Here is an 8418-nt window from a genome sequence, read left to right on the forward strand (position 1 = left end):
CATTGGTAAGACCAACTGGCCAATGAACTTCAGGGATTCCCCAGTTACCAGTAACTCCCACCTCCCAGAACTGGGATTATACATGAAGGCTTCACATCAGATTTTTTTTTTTTCAATGTGAGTTCTGTTGAATCCAAACTCAGATCTTCCTGCTTGTATTGCAGACACTTTACCAACTGAACCATTTCCCCAGCCCCAGAGGAATTTTAGTAATTTCTCTAACAGGTTTCTGGTAAGTCAAAAAAAACAAAAAACAAAAAACCTTGACCTTGATGCACACTTAATTTTACAATGACATACACATTTCCAGAAATCAAACTAATAATAACAATAAGAACAAATCTTGGAATTGATAATGTTGTGCATTTCATAGGGTTTATGAATGAAGTGGAGTTAGAGTTGGTGTTCTAAACTTTGCCTCTGGGGACTAAAAAGCCCCATTATATGACTAACAAGGAAAACAATGGTCTAGCTGCATCTCCATCAGCAAGACAGCTGGCCTCCTGCAGCCTTACGTGGGGGAGGGGCTTTAGCGTCTTGAAGGACCTTAGGCATTCACTGTCAATAGAGACCATGTGCTTCGGTGTGACAAATCTGATCCAGGCTCTGAACACACAGTCAGACATTTCTCAAAGCATTTCCATCTGCACACAGTTTAATACCATGGAGAATGTGGTGACTGACTTCCTGGTTTCAAGAACTGCATCTTCATTGTATAGATGTAATTTTCTGATAAAGTCCAAATGCATTTGTAAGCCTTTCCTTACGTACAAGAAAGCTTGTCCAGAGACTACCTCAAACAACATGTTGTCAAAATCCATGTAGTCACCAAGGCAAATTTACAACTCAATTTTCACTCCCCCATATATCTGTCACCGTTGTTTACCCCATCAAGGGGGAACAAAGGCTGGTTTAGATTAGTTCGGCCTGTTTTGAAGCCCACTTGTCTTCTAAAGAGGACCAAGGGAAATTAAGTAGAACATTATAGACGGGAAGGATCATGCCCACACCTCTACCCCATCACAAAGTTAGGACTGTGTCTAACAGAATTCATAATAGATTCTTCATTTCCTATGATCCCTAACTCTATGTTAAAACTTATCATCACCCCAAATGCTTTTTAAACCTGCATTTGTCTTTCTTTTTTTTTTTTAATATTTTTTTATTACGTATTTTCCTCAATTACATTTCCAATGCTATCCCAAAAGTCCCCCATACCCTCCCCCCCCACTTCCCTACCCACCCATTCCCATTTTTTGGCCCTGGAGTTCCCCTGTACTGGGGCATATAAAGTTTGCGTGTCCAATGGGCCTCTCTTTCCTCTCTTTCTTTTTGATACATATGCAGCTAGAGTCAAGAGCTCCGGGGTACTGGTTAGTTCATAATGTTGATGCACCTACAGGGTTGCAGATCTCTTTAGCTCCTTGGATACTTTCTCTAGCTCCTCCATTGGGGGCCCTGTGATCCATCCAATAACTGACTGTGTGCGTTTGTCTTTCAAACTGAGACCCAAATAAGGGCTGGATGCAAATTTGTTTTTTATAGCTTCTGCATCTTTTATTCTATAACTACTCCCGTTTCAAAGTACAAGTATTTCTTCTTTCTATCCCAGAGAATTTCTATCCAGAGGATACACTGGAAGTTTAGCTACTTGCTTCTTATGTGGCTTTTTAAAGAGTTCCTCTCTCTTAACATTTCCTATAAACCGGTTGCGAGAGCTCAGACTTGTCTAAGTCTGTCAATTGTATTGGTAAGAATGATTGATAACTGGAATTTTCCCATCCCTACGGCACTATGTCATGAAGTACAAAGCCAAAGCCTATCAATTTTAGTGATGTTAAGACTGATGAATGTATTAGGAAGTGGCTCCATATAACAGTCGTAGATATTATAATGATTTATCGAGCATTTGCTGTGTGCTAGGTCTGTTTCATTGAGATGAGCTGCCGGTCTGTGTACCGGACACTATCTGTGGATATCTGCGGGGCTCTGGCCTGGCTGGAGCAGCCAAAGAGTTGTGTTCTCCAGAGGGGAGGGAGAATTGAATCTAGGTAAAGCTGCTACTGCTCTGGAGTTGGTGTGGTGCAGAGGCTAGGAGCCAAGGTCAGGGTCACCAAGCAGGAAGTGACTGCAGGAGGCTTGAGCAGCTTCCAGCAGTGGCGAAAGCTTCAGGAGAAAATTTCTCTTCCCCAAAGTTTTACAGCTCTATGTGACAGGTGCTCTCAGATGATCTTTGATGAAACAACTCTCTCACTTCATTTCTTGTGGACAGGGTCTTAGATACATTTTGGGTGGGCTGGGAATCTAGAGACAGATGCTTTCTATTGGCTTGTTCCAAGATGTTAGCGGTGCCTCATCTGCATGTGGAAGGGTTTCGGGCCCTAGGTGTGCCATGCTCACATGTTCCAGGACAGGAACCTGGTCAGGAGCAGATGAAACACCTACTGTCCTCAGGTATGAGGGTACTGAAGTTTCGGAATCCATTCAACCTTACCAAGTTTTCTGGCATGGTCCATTTGCCTCACAATGAGTGACTCTTCTAAGTTTGTCATTAGCGTGTGTTGGGTGGAACTTTTTGAGATTGTTCAGATTTTGAGTGAGTTGAAACATAGATTCTTCAGAGAAGTTAAAGCCTTTATCCTTTTATCTATTTTGGTAGTTAAAAAAAATGTATAGTAGGTGACTTAGGTGGGGGCATGAATTGTTCTGCGTACAGTTGTGAGCTATGGACTTCCTGTGTGTCTCTGTGCTGGGCACTGATTTCTTGCTACGTGGATTTTTACACAGTCTTCCACTGTGGCAAGAGGAGCCTTCTCAATGTAGGGCCAGTATGCTTTTAGACGAGCTCTTTACATTGTGACTGTTTTCTTGCTTTCAGGAACAAAAGCTTCCAGCTACTTTGTCAGAGTCCCGATGTAGAAGACAGCCAGCCAATGCTGTACAAAGGAGTATCTCTTAGAGGAGAACATGGAGAGAATTCTAACTTAATCCTAAAGGGGATGTCTTGGTTACTTTTGTACTGCTGTGATAAGACACCATGACCAAGGCAACTCTTAATAGGAAGGCTTTCTTTGGGATTTACAGTTTTAGAGGGTTGGTGAGAGTCTGTGACCATCATAACTGGGAACATGGCAGTGGCCAGGCATGGTACCAGAGCAGTAGCTGAGAGCTTACATCTTCACCCACAAGCACAAGACAAAGGGAGCTAACTGGGTATGGCATAGATTTTGCAACCTCAAAGCCTACCTGCAGTGACACACCTCCTCCTACATGGCCACACCTCCCAATCCTTCCCAAACAGTGCCACCAACAGGGGACCAGTTATTTAAGCATGTGAGCCTATGAGGGCTAATCCCATTCAAACCATCACAGAGAGCTTCACTCTTGTCTGAGGGTAGAATATTTATTTACAATTTTTGTTTTGTTTTGTTTTGTTTTGTTTTTCGAGACAGAGTTTCTCTGTATAGCCCTGGCTGTCTTGGAACTCACTTTGTAGACCAGGCTGGCCTCGAACTCAGAAATCCGCCTGCCTCTGCCTCCCAAGCGCTGGGATTAAAGGCATGCGCCACCACGCCCAGTTTATTTAGAAAATTTAAAGCTTAGTTTTATACCCTTCATTTTCCCTTTGTGGAAATATGTCCTTTTTGTGTTTCCTTGAAGATACAACTATAGAATCTGACTAAGACAGCTGTGAGTGAAGTGGTCTCACTCACTGGAAATTGACTCACTGGGGCTGGAAATTGCCCTTGATATTTGAGAATGCCTGTCCATGAAGCCTTGGACTCAGAAGCAATGCTTCAAATATGCCTTGGATATTACCAATTAATTTAAAAGTAAATGTTTGCTCATTTTTTAATTGAGACTTTTAATATATTTTCTATTTTGTAGATACCTAGTTTTATGGCTATTAACTATTTTTGCTTCTTCCTTGGTTTGGAAATCTGTTCACTTTATTTGTAGCATTCATTTGCAATTCCTCAAATTAGCATATGAAAAGAAATCCAACTTTATTAGTAACCAAATGATATGTAAATTAAAACAAGAGGTTTTTAAAAAAAATATTATAAGTTATACAAAGACTTAAAAAATCATATTATATTTCAGAGAGTTTTGAGTGGCAGTTTTACTTTTTAGGACTGCCCTGCTATCAGGTTTCCCAGCTTGCTTTTCTCTGTTAGGTGTCTTCTGTCTCTTCCCTGCTTCATCATCAAGCCCCTCTCTCCCAGCCCTCCCTCTAATCTGCCTCTCTTCTGACTGAGCTGATGAGAAGCTGCTCTGCATAGAATTCAAAGTTCCACCATTTTTTTTTTCCTTGTAGAGAGCCAGGTAGTACATATTTAGCCTGTGCTGCCTAAGCCTCAAAGCACAGTATTATAAAGGCACTGAAGCCATTTAAAATGTAGCCATTGGAAATGTTACAACCCCAGGACTAGAGAGCTGGCTCAGCAGTTCTGAGAGCTGATTACTTTCACAGGGAACTGGAGTTTGACTCACAGCAGCCACACCAGGGAGTTCACAATCACCTGAAACACTATCTCCAGGGGACTACAACCCCTCTGGTCTCCAACAGCACTCATGCCTACACGCACACATATGCACACACCAGTAATTAACAGTAAATCTTTACGAAAGAGAAATGTTTAAAACTCTTCCACTTATGGGATTGTTGTTACCTGCCACACTTGGTCCATGCACCACAGTTTGCTATTCTGTTGCTTAGATCCTGACACAATGAAGAGCTCCTGCCACAGGGCTGACAGATATGCTCAGTGTGGTTGGTTCTCTGGGTTCAGTTCTTAGCACAAGAAAAAGGATTGGCTGTTCAGCCATGGTGTTACCTAGTGGCCCAAAGTACTTAGCTTCTCCTATGTTCTCTCACCTCTATTCAACCCACCTTGGGTTGTGTGTTTCCTGCAGAAAATGCTCCCCTGAGCAACTGAGAAAAGCCTAGTCACCCCACCATTGGTTAGCAAGGGAATGGGGACTTGAGTCCTTGAGCTGTCAGGAACTCAGTTATGCCATCGATGTAAACGAGTTAGGAAGTGGATATTCACCTCGAACCTTCAAACAAGATGCTAGCTGATGGTTGGCGTGGGCTTTGTGAGGTTGTAGGCAGAGGGGCGGCACACTGAACTCCAATTTCTGAACTACAAAACTCTGAGATCATAAACGAGTGGTGTTTTAAGCCACTAAGTCTGTGGTAACTTGCTATGCCTCAATAGAAAATGAACAAACTGAGAATTGTGGTTTTCAGGGGACAGTTCCTGCAAATGTGGAGGTGCAGACATGGCAGGACAAGGGGTGCTCTGAGAACCGAAGTCCAATAACCAGACAGACCATAGTGCAATTGTTTATACACCCTATAGCCTAGAGGCGCTGGGCAGCTATGAATCATTGTATCTATTCTTAATGGCCATAAATGTTTCATCACCTGGAGAGGGAGGTTTTATTTGTAATGATGAAGGGATGTTAGGAATTTCAGGTAATTATTGTTGATCTTGTTGGAGAATGATTTAGTTAATTGCTGAGTGGCTGTACTGACTGCCCTCCCCCTTTTTTCTTCCAGGTGGGTTTTCTGTCTGACAAGTGTTTGCAATTGAGGAATAGCTACTAAAGTATAAATGTAGAGAAGAGCTGGGCCATCCAGAGGAGGTTTGACATTCTGACTAGCAGGTCATATTCTCCACAGGACACTGGGCAAATGGCTATAGCTACCTATGGCATACACCTATGATGGCAAATATCAAGTGACCAAGACATTCAAAAGGGCGCTTAAGGATAACAAATGGCTAGTCCCCAATGATTGCATATAAAAACCCGAACAGAATCCAGAAAATCTAACCACTTAGCTTTTAGAAATCCATTATTTCTTCCAGACAGCAGCACTTAGGGGATCAGAACAGCTTATTTCAGAATACACACTGAGAAAGCACAGGACACTGGAGCTTAGCGCCCAGAACCTCATGATCAAAGATTTGTGAAACTAACAGCTACCACACAAAGAAGATGTAGCCCTTTGGATGCATTTTTGAGTACTCCTATGAGATCACAATCTAATTGCGGTGTAATTGCCAGCTGCTGATAACGGTTTTTCTTCCTACAATTTGTGCTGTCTAGGGTCTGCTTCTATTAGGGCTGAAGCTGGGTGACTAGGGTGGCCCAGGACACCACAGCAGCAATAATCAGAAGAAAAGAAAAAAAAAGGTAGATCTGCTGAATTCATTTCATATCAGAAGGTACAGCACTCAATTTCCTTGGCAACCAATTAAGCTAATTATATTGAATTGTCAGACCTCATTAATGAAATTCTGTATAGATAGTTTCTAGCATTGCAATGATTACCTGGTTTCAAAGTGAGAAATTGAATAGAGGGGGAGAGATGTGTTTTTTAGCCTGCTTTTACTGTAACAACTCTAATCAGGAAAAATAAATAAGACACAATACAAAGGGATGCTGTCTACTATGAGAAGTAATGAGAGAAACAGAATACATTTGCAAGATGTAACGAGACAGTCATAGTAGCGCAGGATGAATAACGGATGTTAAAACGGTCAGGCAGAGGACAGAGATTTTCATCACAACACTATGTTAGGCTGGAACCCCTGCTCATCTCCTGCACAAGCTAGGAAACCCTGTCTGTCTCCCCCAACTCTGTCTAGAGAAAACTCCCTCGCTCAAACACATCATCACCCTTGTCTCTGTGTTTCCGGCAACCTACCCAAGAGTGCCCGCTCGGGGGCTCGTTTTCTGACTATGTGTAGGCATAATCCCAGCTCCTAGCTCTCGCGTCATCAGCCTGCACCAAAGACCCATAAAACCCCCTTGCTTTAGCCTGGATGTGTGACTTCACAGACCTCCACCTGTGAGATTGGTGCACCCACCTGAGAGGGGCCTTCTAATAAGCTTGCATTATCTACTTTTAATCCGGTCTAATCTAGCCTATGTCTGTGTCACCGTGGGATAGGAAAAAAAAAAAAAACCTATCAAAATGTATTGGCTTAACAGATTACTTGATTACTTGTAAATAGCATGATGGGGCTCTTTTTAACAATCACAATGGAAAAATATGGCCTTTTCTCTTTTGGTAACTGAAATTATTGTCTAATGATTCCACTATTACTAACACATGTGACTCTTGTGCTAATACTTCATAAATTATATGAAATGACCTGTCTTCTGGTTAGCATGGTTAAAATGGAAGTTGGATCTAGAGATTCAACTAGATTCAAGTTAACGCTGACACAAAGAGTTAAGTGACACTATGAGAAAGCAACTGGACACATTGCGCATGCGTACGCATGCGTGCCTTCTGTAACAGGCTTGGGATGGGCTTCAGAACAGAAAGGAAGACTCTTAAGACACTAAAGAGGCAGAAACAAATTCAACACAAGGTCTTTTATTGGATTTTGGTTAAAAAGCACACATTGGGTGAATGTGACTGTTTATTTTTGTTCAAATACGAGGCGGGGGTCTTCACAGGAAAGACACAGCAAAGTCAAAAGAACTCAGTCATAAATCATTTAATGAAGAGACTGCAGAGATGTATGGGCAGGGTGAAGGAAGCAGTATGTTGCTGATACATCCATGGCTTGGCAGAGAAGCCAATGCCTGCCCTTCTGAGAGCAGAAGGAGCGAGCCTAGGGCGAGTGATGAGCTCAGAGTAGCTATCGAAAAGGTGCTGCCTAACGAGAGAGTGGCAGATGCAGCCAACGCTATGGCACTGACTTGGTGGGGAGAGGAAGAGAAAAAGCACCCTGGCTCCCCCCCGGCTCTGCCCCGACTTTCTGGTTCTTGCTTAGTGTGCCTCATTGCCTCGCCTGTCTATGGGCACCTCCCATTGGTTGATGTTGATTGGCTGTAGAAGCCAGCCTCTCCAGGATCAGAGCTGAACAACCAGATGAGTAGATGAGCCATCTGAGGATCAAAAGCCGGGGGAGTCTAAAGCACAGCTGGGTGTTCAGAGTGGATTAGAGAATTATCACTAATTGTTAGGTGTGATAACGGTGTTGTAATTATCAGAGAATGAACGGCTTTAGGTGTTTTTTAAAAATGCATGCTAGAGTATTAAAGGATAAAATGCACAATGTCTCACATTTATTTTGAAATGGTTCAGCAGGACATGCCGGCTTAATGAAGTGATAGATACAAAACAAGTATAGGAACAGGTATATTGGACTTTTTTCCTTCACCAATGCCAGCTTTACACATTCAGGCTCCAGTTATGTCACACATGAAGAATTGGTTCTTGCCCCTTTCTCCTAAACCAGCACCTGGCATGCAATAGATGCTCAAACACGGCATTTGTGTTTGTCTTGTTCACACACCCCTCTCTCATGGATGTTCCTATATCCTGGATGTTTGAAATAACATACTATCATAAAGAAATTTATTACGTGATTTTTTTTTTTTAAGAACAAG

The sequence above is a fragment of the Mus caroli genome, unplaced genomic scaffold (genome assembly GCF_978045245.1).
Source record: "Mus caroli unplaced genomic scaffold, Mus_caroli_1 scaffold_15, whole genome shotgun sequence".
Taxonomy (NCBI): Eukaryota; Metazoa; Chordata; class Mammalia; order Rodentia; family Muridae; genus Mus; species Mus caroli.